The sequence below is a fragment of the Miniopterus schreibersii genome (genome assembly GCF_964146895.1).
Source record: "Miniopterus schreibersii genome assembly, chromosome: 17".
In the NCBI taxonomy this organism is placed as follows: Eukaryota; Metazoa; Chordata; class Mammalia; order Chiroptera; family Miniopteridae; genus Miniopterus; species Miniopterus schreibersii.
Genome location: NC_138117.1, coordinates 2,069,590 through 2,086,961, shown reverse-complemented (window position 1 = coordinate 2,086,961; position 17,372 = coordinate 2,069,590).

Below are 17,372 nucleotides of genomic sequence, written 5' to 3'. Positions count from 1 at the left end.
AGCCACCGACGCACCGTCCTTCGGGGAGAAGTCTTGGAGCCGCGTCGCCTCCCGCGGTCACTGGGGATACCGGGAAAGGCATTTAACTCCAGCGTGTGTCTATTGAGTTTAATTGTTTTTACTTTTATTCAGATTTACAATTGAGTGTTTTGAAATGATGGGGCTCATCTACAAAACCTCTTCCCAGAGCAAACAAACACAAAGCCTGGGTTTTGTAATAGCCAGACACTAATGCTTAGAAATTAGGTTGTCAATCAGCTCCATCTCCTCCCTTCGAATAAAGCAGGAAAATCTCAGATATGGGATCTGTGAATAATGAAGTTATTCTGGCCTCTTTCCTATACACAAATCAGCACGTGAAACTTATCAATTAAATATCCTCCTTAATGGCTTCAGCTGTATTTGTAGGGGGTTGGAAGTTAATAAATCATAATAACTATGCGCGTTCCCCCTGGACCTTGAATTCCGTGTGTAGATATTTCTACATCCGCACAGGCCCCACCCCTCCCCAGCGTGGTTCTGCCACTTCTGTGAGGTAGCAGGAGCCTCAGTTCTGCCATGTCGTATATGCAATGTTTCAGTTCTTCATTTACTTCATGGTCCCTTAGAGAGTTACTAAAAAGGCAATAAGGGAGAGTGCAATAGATAAAATTCGGAGCCAGAAGACAGAGCTTAACGCTGTGTTCTTGAAGGGATGCAGAACACGCCACCTCCAAATATGTCTTTTTTCGGTTTAAGGATGATTTTGAACGAAAGACAGTCAAAATCCAGATTCAAAAAAAAGCTCTTTACCTCCTTTCAGATGCTTAAATTTACATCCTAACAGGGGCCTGTACCAGTTAGAGAGCTATTACCAGAGACACCTTTTGACCTGAGAAACTTGTCGGCATAAAAGGGCGCTGTTTGTTTTCCAAACATCTCTCCCTTCCTATAAACGGCCTTCCTTCCCTCAGTGTTATCCCCAGACCCCTACCCTTTCCTTAGCGCAGGATGTTATAAAATCCTCAATTACATGGCTGCCCTTTAAGTCTTCACATCCTTATGGGGCTCCTGTACATAGGTAATTAAATTTGTTTGTTTTTTTCTGGTTATCTGTCTTATATCAATTTAATTATTAGACCAGCCAAAGGACCTAGGAGGGAAGAAGGGAAATTCCTTCTGCCCCTGCACGCGGCAGGCCCGGACCAGAGCCGGCCATGACGACTGTGTGAAGGCGAAGAGACAAGCAAGGGCAACGTCATACAAACGACATGCCGCAGCGACGAGCAACACACAGAACGTATTCAGTGTTACATATGTCCTTTCACGTTTGCTCAGTGTGAACACACCTTTCACCTGCTCCATGCTCAAAGGCTAAATTAAAAACGAGGACTTTGGGCCCAGCCGGCGTGGCTCAGTGGTTGACCGTCCACTCCGGAACCAAGCGGTCACGGTCCGATTATTCCCGGTCAGGGCACAGGCCGGGTTGCGGGCCGGATCCCCAGCAGGGCGCGTCCAGGAGGCAGCCCATCGATGATGTTTCTCTCTCATCGGTGTTTCTGTCTCTCTCCCTCTCCCTTCCTCTCTCTCTCCAAAAATCAATAAACAGCAACAACAACAAAAAAGATTGTCTCATTTGGGGGAGAAAAAAAAAGGGTATTTTCACATATTATACGTGTGATACTCTTTAAACGAATTTGCTGTAAGTAAACTGGCAAGGAGCAGTGGCCCCACACGAAGCCAACCTGAGATCCTTCATTTCTGTCTGACCCTGAATCCGAATGGAACTGAAAAATGGACCCGCTGAACTCCCTGAAACAAATGATGCTTGAGCAGTTTCATGCATAATAACTGCCTGTGATGTAAATGGGGCCATCCGTCAGCAGGCACCTACGTGCAGTCGGACCTCTCCACTTCTGCAAGGCCCTTCATGCAGGGGCCGGTGTCCACCGAGGAGCTCACTATTCAGCCCCAGGCACCGGGAAACAGCCGGGGCCCCTCCAGACCAGGGACCCTCTCTGCAGAGAAGATTCCAGAGACTCGGAGGAAACTCTCGTAGGCAGGGACTCAGCATAGGTCCCTCCCTAACAATAGTATTAGGGAGTTTTAAAGTTTAGCTTTCACGGGCTTACCCTCTGCTCATACAAAAGTAAATGAGAGCCCGGCCGGCGTGGCTCAGTGGTTGAGCGCTGACCCATGAACCAGGAGGTCACAGTTTGATTCCCGGTCGGGGCACCTGCCCAGGTTCCAGGCTCCATCCCCAGGAGTGGGCGTGCAGGAGGCAGCCCATCAGTGACTCTCTCTCATCATTAATGTTTCTCTCTCTCTGAAAGCAATAAAAAACATACATATTTTTTTAAATATATCTGTATTGATTTCAGAGAGAGGAAAGGAGAGGAAGAGAGACAGACAGAAACATCAATGAGGAGAGAGTCATTGATCGAGCCCACAACCCGGGCATGTGCCCTGACCGGGAATCGAACCCTGATCGCCTGGATCCTAGGCCGACGCTTACCCGCTGAGCCACGCCCGGCCGGGCAATAAAAAACATATATTTTTTAAAAACTTTTAAAAAAAAAAGTAAATGAGGTACCATTTTCGTGAAACCCGTGGACAGGTAGGCCTGTCAACGCCATCCTCAAAGATAAAACTTAGAGAAGATGCCGTTAGCCTCCGATCTGCCTGTGCACTGAGTCAGCAGCCACGTGATGTTTGTCTGAACATCTCCCCTTCTCATTTCTTGTATTCAGCACATGATTCTTGACAGGGCGGCACCCCCGCATCTTTAGGCTAAATCCCTGGACTGGAATCTCCCGCGTGGAGAGCCCGCGTTTCCCGGAGCTCGCACCGCAGCTCACCGCCTGCTCCCGTAAAGCAGCGAGCGCCTGTGTGCGGCTGAGCTTTACTCCTCTGAGAACAAATACACGCTCATGCGCTTGCAGTTTCTATGATGAACACAGAATGCAAATAAAAGGAGATGGATAGGAGTCGTTTTTGGACAAGATTTACCTCTAAGGAGCCCACAGAGCAGCCGTTCACTCCATCACCCCCAGCCTGACAGCCACTGACATTCAAGTCAAAGGCATGTCCTAATCGTCACGCGTGTAACCACTTCTTCTTTCCTTCGCATTTGTATGCTAATCACGGGAAGCAAAAATAGACTTAGATTGGAAATCAAAGATTGGTTGTATACAGGTAATAGAGTGCTTGGATGCTTTATTTAAAGATAGAAGGCTCTGGAACCAGGCTTTATTATTGAACTAAGACTATCTATCCTTTTTGACACTTTTTAAATTAAGTTCTTCCTCTAATTTATGTTTTTGTCAGCTTTCTTCCCTTACCTGGCTTTAAACTGGCTTTCCCCCCACCTCTCGCTCTAAGTAATAAACTACTCCAGAGGAGACAGAAAAAAATTTTAATGACCCTAGAAATTCAGATTAACAAAATGGATCATTTGTATACAGTCACAGAATTATGAATCCTTCTGAAATACCTGTGCGGGATTTTTGCCTGATACAAAATTTCATTTTCTCTCTCTCTGACATCTCTCTGACTACCACCATTTAAAAAGAGAACAGTTAAGGCTACCTCTTTAGTAAGGTCAAACATTTAAAAGTAAAGGGGTTTGGGACAATTTTGAGGCTCTAACAGAAAGAATTTTTTTTCCCCACCCGGCCGGTGTGGCTCAGTGCTTGAGCCGACCCAGGATCCAGGTGATCGGGGTTCGATTCCCGCTCAGGGCACATGCCCGGGCTGCAGGCTCGATCCCCAGTAAGGGGCCTGCCGGAGGCAGCCGATCAATGACTCTCATCATTGATGTTTCTCTCTCGCTCCCTCTCCTCTCCTCTCTCTGAGTTCAATATAAACAATTTTCCCCCAAAAGTTTCCTTTTTCTTTTGAATTAAAGAAGACAAGCTCCAGCGCTGTGCGAGATGGAACATCGTTCATAGGAGCCGGGCCTGCCCCAAGCACGGCCCTCATCCCCCCGACTGCTGCGGGGTTCAGGGAGCTCAGGACAGACAGAGCCGGGAGCAGCTGCATGGGATGAGTGGTAGCAGCCAGGCAATCTCCTAGATGCCTTATTAGAAAAAAAATTGAGGCAACGTAGCCCCAGCTTGACACAACCCCTCCTGGAGAACACAAGCCACACTTAACATGCAAATTCTTCTGCTGCTTGGCATCTTTTTTGTTTTAACATTGTGTGTAAAAAAGAATATATAGCACAATGCTCGGGGGAAGCTGAATTTCAAGTTGCTTAGATTCAATAAAGGAGGGACCAAAAGTTATTTAAAAAATGACAGTGGGCTGTTGGTAACATATTTTCTCCCCAAAGTTATTTGATTTCCCAACAGACATCTGCCTTCGAAGTCTGGCTGATTCCCACGAACGACATGGTTCGGCCTCTCCCACATCGCGAAGCCATCTCTTCTGCCGAGAGTGCTTTCGCTCCTCACAGTCCAGAGGCGTCTTACCATCCCCCCGATGCAGGGCGGCGGCCTCTGCAGGAGCTTCACACATCGCCCCGGAGCACAGGGCGAGGGGTCAGGGCCCGCTGCTCGGGCCTGAATTCTGCCCCCTGGGGCGAGTGCTGGCTGGGTGGCCACTCCCCACCCCCGCTTCCCCCCCAGGAACGCAGCAGTGACAGCTCTGCCCCACCGAGTGAGGGGCATAGAATAAAGCCTGGCACGTGGTAGGCACTGCCATCATATGTGTTAAACTGAATTCAATCCATACGATCCAATTCAAAAGAATTAAATCAGACAACTGTTTATTGAGTAACCACAAGAAATCAGTGTCGGCGCTATAAGTAAACACCTCACGTCCTTCAGAGAGACTTGTAGGACTCAAGACAAGTATGCAGGTATGTATTAAATAAAACAAAAAGAATATAAAAACTTTCCAAGAATGAATTAGAAAAGAAAATATCAATAAGGTGTCATTGAAAATTCCAAGGAAAACGTAGCTGCAATTTGAGGAAATGCTAAGAGCTCCATGTAGAACGGCATTTAGCGTTACTACAATTTTAATCGTGAGATAATAGTGTATGAGTCAGAGAGATAAATGGGACAGAACTCACACCTCAATTAATGTAAACACATGTGTACAGTAAAGAAAGTATGGCCTAGACTCTACGGAGACCGCCCTCCACCCGAGGGAAGCTGGTGCTGGACGGCCCACGAGCCAAGGCTGAAGGTCGGTGCTCAACCCCTGAGCCGCGCCAGGCGGGCCCTCTGACACTTTTTGATCAGCCCTTTGAGGTTCCCGATTTTAAATTGTTTTCAGCCTTCTGTTGATTCCTTCTGTTTATATAGCTCAGTGATATATTTCAAAACACAATTAACCCAGCTCTTTTGGTTTTTAAAGTGGTTTCCATTGGGGAGTTATGAAAGTTAGTTTGTCCACCAGGCTGTCAAACACAGAAGTGCTTTTCTCAATTTGGAATCTCTCACTTATTAAATGTGGTGATGAGGACATGGCTGCTTGTTATATTATTAAACAGATTGTTGTATACTTGAATATTCATGGAGACAATAAAAACAGCATTACGTTCAAGAAGATGGGAAAATTCAACGTTAATAAAAGTAGATGGCAGGAATGGCTGGATTCTCAAAATGTTAAGTAACTTAGAGAACAAAGGATTCAACATAGATATAATCAACAAATTTAAGTGGTTTTTTTTGTTTGTCTGTTTGTTTTTGCTCAAATCTGTGAAAGAGACTAGAGGTTGGCAAGTAGGGACTGCAGGCCAAACCCTGCCCGCCACCTGTTTCTGTATGACATTCGAGTTCAAATGGTTTTTATAGTTTTAAATAGTTGGGGGGAAAGAAAGAATAATATTTCATGACACATGAAAGTTATATAAAATTCAAATTTCAGTGTTATAATAAAGGTCTGTTGGAACCCAGCCACCTCATTCATTTACATCCTGTTTCTGGCTACTTTCATGCTACAAGAGCGGAGTTAAATAGTTGTGACAGAGACTGTATGGCTCAGAAAGCCTATATATTCACTCCCTGCCCTTCACAGAGAAATGTGCTGAGCCCTGCAATAAACACAGCTCTGGTGGAATTGCCGGACAGAGAGATGTGGGAGAGAAAGAGAGAGAAATAGAGCTACACATTCGAAAAGGAACATAGACAAAGGGATACAAACATTAGAGCTCTCTCTCTTTTTTACTATGTATTTATTGATTTCAGAGAGAGGACGGGAGAGGGAGAGAGAGAAACATCAATGATGAAAGAGAATCATCGATCGACTGCCTCCTGCACGCCCCTTATTGGGTATGGAGCCCACAACCCGGGCATGTGCCCTGATGGGGAATGGCCTCCTGTTCAGAGGTCAATGCTCAAGCACTGAGCCACGCCCAAAAGGCAACATTATAGCTCTCTTTGAAAATCAATTTTAAAATATCAATTAAACAAATTATTTTCTAGGAAAATGCATATTACTAAAATGTTATTTCTTTTTTTAATGCTAAAATAATAAATATTTTTAACTAATTTCAGACTTATTACCAAGATTTTCAGAATTGCATTACAAAAATGTAATCGGGAAGAGGGGGAATGCCTGCATAGCTTGCTGACAATGGAAGGGATGGTTAAAGTTGCTGTGGAGATAGACTAGTCTCTTCCCTTCAAAATGGCCTTGTGTGCTAATGTCTTACCAGCAAGTCACCTCAAATCCAATAATTTCTAGTTTATTTAACTCTCTTGAAGCATAAATTAGAAAGAGAATCTTTCAGCATGTTTTCCAAAGTCAAGGTGTTGGCGGGGCCAGGCTCCCTCTGAACCCTTTAGAGGCGAGTCACTCCCTGCCGCTTCTCGATTCCCGTGGTGGCTGGTAATTCCTGCTGTTTCTGGGCTCACAGACACGTCACTCTAATTCTCTGCTTCTGTCATTATGCGGCCTCCTTCCCTCTTATAAGAATACCAATAACTGGCCCTAGTCAGGTTGGTCAGTCGGTTGGGGCATCATCCAACACACCAAAAGGTTGTGGGTTCGATCACTGGTCAGGGCACATACCTAGGTTGCAGGTTCAATCCCTGGTCTGGGTGCGATGGGGAGGCAACCAATCGATGTTTCTCTCTCACATCAATGTTTCTCTCTCTCCCCCCTTCATCTCTCTCTAAAATCAATTAAAAAATTATATCCTCGTGTGAGGATTAAAAACACACACCAATAATTGGATGTAGGGCCTATATTAACCCAGCAGGACCTCAGCTTAACTTGATTGCATCTGTAAAGAACTTATTTCTGAATAAGGTCACACTCATAAGTACCAGGAGTTAAGACCTCAGCATATCTTCTTTGGAAATACAGTTCAACTCACAATATACCTTAATCAAGACATCAGAGTGGACGTCAGTAATGGGACAAACAGCAACCATGCGCCACCTCTGAGGACGCAATGAAAAGAATGTAGCATCACTTCTGTGATGCTCTTGCCAAAGACTCATAAACTGAATGTAATCAAGAAGAAACTGAAATTCAGGTGGACAGACATTCTATAAAACGGGTTATAATATTTAAAAGTGTCAAGGTCATGGAAGTTAAAAAAGACTTAGGAACTATTCCAGGTGAAGGAGTCTGAAAAGACATATATCGCTAAATACGGCCCTTCATCCTGGACACACTCATTTTCCTACAAAAGACATTATTGGGACAATTGGCGGTGCTTGAGTATGGTCTTCCCCATTGTGTGGTAGATAGTAATAACAAGTTCATTGCCTGATTTGGGTGGTAATTCACTATATTGCGATTATGTCCTGACTTGCAGGAAGTACTAAAGTATTTGAGGTGATGGGGAATTATGTAGGTAACTTACTCTAAAATAGTTCTGGGAGAAAAAATGTCCTTGGTATTATTCACGCACCTTTTCTGTAAGCCTAAAATTATTTAAAAGTAATAATCAGTTTAGCATAAAAAAGAAATAAAGATACGAAATATCTCAGGGATACACAATAAACTTAAATGAAGAAATATACTATGTCCCTAAATGGAAACAATCTACATATTTAAAATAAAATTATCGTATAAATTTTAAGCAATTTTAATTAAAATGCCAACAAGATTTTTTTCAAACCAAGTAAATCTGAAATAATCAGTGTGCAAATACATACACACAAAAATACACTTATAAAGTAAAAAATGATAAAAGAAACTTAACATTTGAGAATTAAAATATATTATACATTTTATTAATTTAAGCAGTTAAATGGAGTTTTCCAAATCTTCGCATACAGAAATACTAATTTTAGAAGTTCACCTGGTATAAAGTATTGTATATTACTCAAATGATATAGTTATATAGAGAGATGGGGGTGGAGGAGAGAAGCTCATCAAAATGATGTTCATCATATTATCATATCAAAACATAAACAAGTGAAATGAGTAGTTATATACATATTGTTAGATTTAGGATAATATTTGTGTTTTGCTTTGTCTTAATCTGTTAAAACAAAATACCATAGACTAAGTGGCTTAGACAAAAGTCCATCTCTCACAATGCCAGAGGCTGGGATGTGCAAGATCCAGGCCCCAGCAGACTGGGTTTCTGGTGAGGACTCACCTCCCGGGGAATGGACAGTGGTGTCCGCACTGTGTCCTCACGGGGGGGAGTGGGGAGGGAGCTCTCTGAGGTCCCTTTTCTAAGAGCACCCATGCCATTCACGAGGGCTCTACCCTCACAACCTAATAATCTCCCAAAGGCCCTGCTTCCTGACACCATCCTGTTAAGAGTTTAGGATTTCAAGAATACCAAATACTGTGAGGGTGCCAAACAAAGGGGCTCAGAGGCCGCTGTCAATTGCTGCATCTTTGGAAACAATTTGCTGACGCCTGGTGAAAGTTCATGAGATACATGCCCAGTGGCCTATCAACCCAGCAGCTGGAGACGCAGCCTAGAAAAAACTTCAGAGCTTACACAAGAAGGGAGCTACGAGGATGCAATAATGTATTGTTTGCATTCGTAGAAATAAGTGCTCATCAACAGAGACATATGCAGTAACTCTGTGGATGGGAGGGTAAGAGCTCGGCTCAAGACGCCACAGCAATGTGTCTAGAATGATGATTTTTTTTTAAATATTCAAATGAAGCCTGGAGAGGCCATGAAGCTGGAGGTCTTGACTCCCGCCCTTACTTTAACCACCAGATGCTCCATTTGATCTGGACTTTAAGTGCAATTCTGACATATAGCAGTTTTCTTACTTAGACAAGCTACATCATCTCTTTTTTTTTTTATGGCACAGACTATAGAAATAATGCAGCTTGTTCTAAGGAAGAAAACTGATCTGCGACAAAACTGGACTTAAAGCCCAGAAGAGCAATCTAGGCTAGAAAAGAGTTTGAAAAATTAAGATGGACGTGACTTTTGTGCATGTTTTGAAGGCCAGTCTGAGGACACAGGACTTGATTTTAAGCCATTGGGAACTAGTGGAGATGTTAAAGGGAGCAGTACATGATTGAACGTCACTTTATGAAGTATTAACCGGCCTGCAATGTTCAGAACAAACTGTGAGGCGAAGACGTAGTGAGAGGCAGAGAAACGTAGACGATCGCAATAGCAGGGGCCCGTTGCGGGGGTGAAGACGGTGGAGAGAACATGATAAAGAACAGTAAGAATACAGTAAATCATTGTAACATTTAACAACTAATTGGAAGTAGACCCAACCCTGGGTCGCTGAGGAAATGATGGCACCGACGACAGAAATAGAGAAGTCCTGAGGAGATCGTTTGAAAGAGAATTAGCTCGGCCTTCCCGACGAAAGAATCTCTAAGTGCCGGATACCGATCTGCTTAAAATAGAACAGAAGTGAATAGGTCCGCCTTGGATCTGACCCGAGAGCGGCTGATTTCTGGTGCACTCCAGCTAAGAACGACATGCCCCTGTGAGTACGATAGTCATGCATCCTAAACGCTTAATTAGAACAAGGTGTCTGTGTGTCGTTATAACCATTATTGCACCACACTAATAAATCAGCGCAATTAATTTAATGAATGTGATGTAATTTTCAAAAAGAAAACAATAAAAAGAGAACAGAGAATAACGCCCTTTGTATGTTAAGCTCAGAGTGACTTTTCTTGTCTTCAGCGTCTTTACTTAAAACTCAAATACAAAATTCTATGGTTCTCTAATTTCCCTGTTTCTCGATACCCTTTGATAGAAAACAATGCCCAGACTCTTGACAGACAGGATTCTGCGCCGCTGTTCCCTTTTCTAATGTCACCCATCCTCATTTAAGATGACGAGGGTCCCCAGAGAAAAGTCCACACCGGCCGCTGAACTTCCCAAGTACATTAATTACGCGCAGCGGCAGCTGGCCACGTGGCGCTCACCTGCGGGAATCTCGAGAAACCGCGAGCTTCTCTCGAATGCGGCTCTTCGGGGGGTCAGGAGAGCATCGGTAACCCCCCCTCCCCCCCGAGAGGGCTGTGAAGGACGCTCGGTCACTTTGTGGTAAAACTTTCAGGCTGAATCCTCGCCTGACGTCAGACTCTCATCCTGAGTTACCTGGGGTCATATGTGTACAAATGCAAAGCACAGACAGAATTTCCAAAACCCCTTCTACTTCTCAAAATGCAACGGACGTATTTCTAACTTCACATTTCTATCGGCGCCGTATAAATTCCAAAAACGGGGCAGACATTTGATCGGCGAGTCTCGATCTTCCTGTCTGTCCCCATTTCCACAGTGGTGGCAACTGGACTCAGGGTAGAGCGGTGGGTCGGGGAAAGGACAAGGGGAGTCGGCGAGAACCGGGAACGAGGGGGTCTGCTGGAGGCAGAGCAAAGAATGTAAAAGCAAGACTTTCTGGCAACTCTAGGTGCCACCACGCAGAAAACATTCATTAGCGCGACCTTTGGTTTAGTGCATGGAGGTGGCCGAGTAGAGCCACAGGATTCCCATTTGCAATAATGAAAGATGCAGAGCCATAAGCTCACTTTGTATTAAAATTGCCATTAGCTAACTATCTATTTATTTAGCCAGGTGAGGCTACCGACATTTTACAAATTCAGTTAACATAAGGCAATGTCAATGGCGCCTCTTTGTCCCAAAAACAATACATAAAGATGTATATTTCAAGCTGGGAAGTGATAATCACAGGAAATTTATGGGAGGGAGATCTGAAAGGCAGCTGAAAGGCCCAGAAGCCATAGGGAGCTGCACAATTTCATAAATACTGAAAAAAGAATTATTGCAAATCCCCCACCGAGCCCATTACACATGTCAGACCTCGGGAAGTCTGTGATTTAACGCCTGAGATGGTGACTGCCAAGGATGAATATGTCGGTTTTCACAGAAGTGAGGAAACCATCCCAGAGGCTGGTAGCAGTCAATCAACAGCCCACGGAGAGCCCACTGACCCAGGCCAAGTCCAAGCAGTGCTCCTGGGGAAGCCGCATCCATCCCTCCCCAAGGGCTGCTGCTGGGGACGGAGCCCCGCCGCCTCCATGCGGGCTTTGTGTTACGGCTGCCTGGTCCACAGTCAATGCCAGCCTCCGCTGGCCACATCACACACAAGCAATGAAGGGCATGGAGGCAAAAACAGTGACTCTACTCTGCCATCCCCAAATATCAGAGCAATTACTGGTCAAGGTGACCCAGCACTGACTCATCAGCATCCCAAGAGTGTTTTCCCAGGAGGCCATTTCTGGGGATCTGCATTCTTCCATGCCAGTGGGGCACCTCCCTTGGGTGGATGTGCAGAGGCATTTGCTGTCGGTTCCTCCCACCTCTTGTGTTGATTCATACGACAAAACTGGCCAGCCCTGCTCTTCCTTGAATTCTGCCCGGTCACCTCCACCCACCATGAGAGACGGTGCGGATGGAACCTACTGGGCTTTGTTCTACCCGCCGGAGAAGGGGAAGGGACTGTATACCACAGAGATTTTTTTTTTAAGTGCCATCTCTCTGAGGTTTAGAGTAGCAACTCAAACGCCCCAAATCTCCTGTTACCTTGATGTGCCCGGAGGCTTGCTCGTTCGCTGTGGAGCGCCACTGCTTCGTGTTTTTCAGGCAGCATTTTCTCCACATTGTTTTAGATGCGATGCCATCATAATCACTTGCAATTGACCGGTAATTGTAGCAGAAGCAGGCCTCCCTCTGCCAGTGCCACCCAGTTGCTGGACTACGCCCAGCTGAGTGCAGGAAGTTCCAGAATCCAATCAAAGCGGAGCCCCATCCGTATCCAGGTTTCTCGTTATGAACTTGGGCCAACACTTGCCTCAATGCAGTACCTCCGTCTCGCAGAGCACACACAAAGGAGCTCCGTTTTAGCTGTGATTTGGGTCCCTGAAATGCCTCTGTGGGGAAACTCAGTAGGAGACTCGGCCATGATCACTAATTCATGTTCGAAGATCTTGGTTTTTTGCAGTTGGTTTTAAAACCGAAATGGATGTGTGTACCCATAGCCCATCTGAAAAGTGAGAAGAGTAATGTTTTCTTTCAGGAAGGTGAGAATCATCTTAGCTCAAGAAAACAAAACTGTGTCCTCTACCCTCAGCGAGGTGAGAGAACAGGCCCAGGAAGGAGAGCCATCTCTAAGTATTTACCCTACTCTTGGTTTATAACTAAATTGGAATTGTACATGGAAAACCATACAGCCCATACAAACCTATGCTAATTAATTCTCAATGATTTCCCATCATCTAAGCTATTTAATGTTGGGCAACCCAGAGTAATAGGAACAGAATGAGAACTTATGAAAAGTGTGATCTTGACCAAACGACACAACCTGTTCTCTGTAAAATGGCATTAATAAGACCAAGCATCCTCAGCATCTGGTTATGATGCTTAGAGAAAGCAGGTGCTCAATAGAGGTTCTCTCCCTGAGATAACCTCCCACTCCCTCTATTAATAATAATGACAATAACAATAATAACTGGCATCTCTTGACTGCTATTGAAAAATAAATGCGCAATGGCTCATGTCCACAGTGTGGCATGTGGTATTCAGCGCCCAGAATTTACCTAACTCCCGCGATTTTTAAATTAGAACACTAGCTCTCCCTGTCCCCAACTCTGGCTGAGTAGTTCCCTGAAGCATGCACCCACCAGCGCTGAGCCCTCCAGCCCACCGCGCCGTATATCCTGGCGCAGGTGACTTCATATAGTCCCAAGAACGACATCAACTAGCAAAATCATCAAAAAGATGCAAGCCTTTGAGAAACAACTTATATTTCAGTTTTTCCAATAAAATATAGCAGCATTGCCCAGCTGGCATGGCTCAGCGGTTGAGCATTGACCTATGAACCAGGAGGTCATGGTTCAATTCCCGGTCAGGGCGCAGGCCCAGGTTGTGGGTCCCTAGTTGGGGGCCTGCAGGAGGCAGCCGATCAATGACTCTCTCATCATTGATGTTTCTCTTTCCCTCTCCCTTCCTCTCTCTGAAATCAATAAAAACACATTTAAAAAATTAAAAATAAAATAAAATATAGCAGCATTTTTAGGGAGGCGGGCCGAATGTGGATGCTAGTGTGCCAGACCGACTGCTGATGGACAGGAGAGGTTTCCTTCATCTGGGTGAAGAACGTGCCATGTCTCTCTGGTGGTTTTGGCTTCCCCCAAGCGCTCTAGTCATTCACACTGAAACTTGGTCATCTGACTGTTTCATAAAACAGAACTTTCCCTTCCCACATATTGTTGCTTCCTTAACAGCACCTGTTATGCCCTAATTATTTCATTTTTTTTCTTTGGTATTGTTTTAGCTTTCTTCGCTCACAACGAGTATTCCAATGACTAAAAATTAAGAGAATGTTTTTAGAGAAACGCTGTGTGTTTATATGTTTATGTGTGTTGTTCTGTGTGTCTCTATGTGTAAGTGTGTGCTGCGTGTGTGTGTGTGTGTGTGTGTGTGCTCATTGGGAATGGTAAGAAATGGCTGACCCTGGCCTTTCAGAGTTACAGGTGTTCATAGAGCCCTTACTCCCTGTGGGTGTAGGCCACATGGAGACATCACACAGCCTTCAGCTTATCTGAATATGTGCTTTCACAGCAGGAGACGATCTTCTCTAGGAATGTTCATTGTCTGTGAAACCCTGAACTCTCTAAGGAAAATGAGAAGGGTTGAAGCCAGCCCGTCGCGTGGCTCCGTGGTTGAGCGGCAACCCGTGAACCTGGAGGTCACGGTTAGATTCCTGGTCCGGGCGCCTGCCAGGGATGTGAGCTTAATCCCCAGTAGGGGGCGTGCAGGAGGCAGCCGATCAATGACGATTCTCTCATCATTGATGTTTCTATCTCTCTCTCCCTCTCTCTTCTTCTCTCTGAAATCAATAAAAACATACTTAAAAAAATTTTTTTTTAAATAAAAACAAAAGGATGAGCCGCCTGGTGTCCTAGCTAACAGCGGGCTGCCTCACTAGGGAAGGTTTGTGTAGTGCTGTGGCATGTCCCAGGCTGCTACAAAGGCTCTTTGTCTTATGTGTTTACATGTTTTGTAAGTGATTGAGTGTAAGAGAGCTCTGCTCATCTCAGGACTCTTGTTGAATCATAGATGGCAGACATTAAAAATGATCTTAAAGTATGCATTTGCCCTCGGACCCAGAAGGAATTTTACATCATTTCCTTTATGTGTCTAGTAGATTAAAATATTTCCTTTATGTTAATATGCAAGTTTATTATTCTTGTTATCTTCATGTAATGACCTAAGGAACCAGGTGAGACAATTTTGTGAGTTTAATGATCACTGGCATAGAGGACACACGAGGGTCACTCAGGACACACCATCCCTTTCAAGGCATTTTGCCAAAAGAGACTGGAGTTAATTAATTAATACTGAGAAATCCCCTGCCAGTCCAGCTTTGAGAGACAAATAAAATAAGATAAAATAAAATAATAAAGTAAAATAAAATAAAATGTGTCTTCTAGGCTACAGGCCAACATATCTCTTCCATAAAATTAAAAACCTAATCAGAAATCTGATATCTAGTACATTTTTCAAAGAGTAATATACAATTCATTCTGAGGGATGAAAGGAAAGCCAGTGCTGGGCCCAATCACAACACATGGCATCTGTACCATTCTGTACCCTAAGTCAGGGACCCTGATAGCTGAGTCGGAGTTTGTGTTGATACAAGGCAGCCTCCGCGGATCATGCTGTCCCGCTCAGGGCAGGCCCGTGCCCACCTGGCAGGTAAAGCCTGGGCAAAGGTGTGCAGCCCGACTTGCCCTGGCATGAGCCCTGGGCCCAGGCAACGGGCAAAGGGCTGAAGACCATGAGTGGCCAAGGTTTCCTCGTCGGCTTCTACGACCCAGGGTGTGGGGGCATCTTAGCGAGCACGTGGAGAAAACGGGCAAAAAGGCAGAGGCCGAGGCCGAGCGATTGAGAAGCTGATAAAGAGAGAAAAGAACCACAGAGACCGAGGAAGAGAGACCTTGGGAGGGAGCGGGTCGGAGCAGGCCCTTCCTGGTGAACCCTCCCGGCCTGACTGGCTGGTACTTGAACTGTCTCCCGGGCTGCGGTTGCTGTGCAACTGCTTCCCGCAACTCACTGACTTTGTTTACTTTCCCTGCTCCGCCCCGTCCATTAACCTCTGGGCTGCCGGGCCATCTGAGGAGCCCTCAGCCTTGGATGGAGGGCTCACTGTACATCATTTCAACCTATATCCACTCGAAGCTCTGAAATATATGTATATAAATATGGTTATTTATATTGTATATACTTATATATAAATGTATGCGTTTACTTATATTTATAGAATGTACTTACAGGCTTATTTATCATGGTGTGTAATATTTGTGCTACATCACACACACATACCTCCTGATCACTCTAAGTCCCATGTGAATACAACACTGATTCATTAACAGGCCGTTTCCTCGCCACTGTGGACCTCTACACACGGACATGCGCACACACGCACATAGACAAGAAGCGAAACGCTGACACATGCACACCCTGCCTGCCATGAGAAACGGCGAGGGAGAAAGCCTAAGTCTGACAGTTCTAGGCAGGACATTCATATTCACATGTATAAAACCTGGCTAAGCAGCTGAAAAATCACAGCTACATCGTACATTTAGTGAGTGAATGAATGAATGATAACACGTTGTTGTGTTTACGGACACTCGGGCCAGATGGTTAAACGGGTCCTTCTTGGGGAGGCAAATGTGCATCTTGTGGTGCATGGCCACCGGGAAACACAACCTTGGGGTCATAATTTTATGGAGAGTGGGTGAGCAGTTGGCTTATAGTTGTATCAATGACCTATAACGGTCACCGTAGCCAAATCTGTATGCAGCTAGTGCTTAGTAAGTACTTTCGTGGGGGTGGGTGATGGGGAGAAAAGGGAGGGTTCTTCCTCTCACATTCTAGGTTAAAAAGTATATGTACATATATGTATATATGTAACAAATACATGACAAAGAGAACCAAATGAGCTGCTTTTTATTATAAAGTACAGTCTCACTCATTCTTACATGTGATATATTAAATGGTATGCTCTGCGGCCTACACAGTAATCAAAATAGATTAAGTATTATAGAGAAATAGTTCTCATAGGGCAGACCCACTGTAAAATGAGATGCGTATTTGAAGCATTAAAGAGGAAATCCCTCCAACTAAGGAATCCTAACTGTTTCTCGAGGGAACGTTTTCCGCACTTTCTTGTGTAACTAATCATCACAGCAGAACAAGACTTGCATAGCTTTTTCCATCAGGAAAAAGAAGTTAAATAGAAAAGAAAGTGCTGAGAGAATCCCACTGAGAACCTTCGGAGAAAGCTCCCAGCTTAGCAGGGGGCCTAGATTTAGCCAGTGAGTCAGGCCCTTCTCCCCTGGGACGCTCGGGCTGAATGAATAGGTTGTAGTTTCCGTTGAAAAGACACCGGAGGAGATGATTTGAAAGACAAGACTGCCGAGAACCACGGGATTCCTGCAGAGGGTAAATGACAGGAAAAGATAAAGCCCAAGGAAAGGGAAGGAAAGGAAATCAGAGGGAGGAAGAAACGGAAAGCTGAAGACAAGAAAGACAACTTCCAGAAAGGAAAAGAGGAAGGACCCTCTATTTCTTCGTTTCTATGAGCTTTGAAACTGCTCACTTTCACCAAAAACGACTGAGCCCACACATGAGCCCCTCCGTCCCGGGGAAGCGTCGTTCTCCCGCTACTGAGACTTGGCTACACCAAGCAGAATATCTTTCTCCTGGATTTACTGATTACTAATCATTGCATCAGTTATCATTTTTATCAGGGCAAAGAGACAAGATTCTCCGAGGCCCCCGAGAGAGCCAAGAGCCTCCGGGCCTGTGAAAGGGAGTTATTTTTGGAGAGTGAATCAATCCACCCAGGAGGAACACTTGTCAGCTACCCGGTGACTCAAATATTCCTAGAGAGGCCGTTCGCTCTCTCTCGTAGGGCAGTAAAAACGTACGGGGATGGCTCTAAAGACAGACGTCT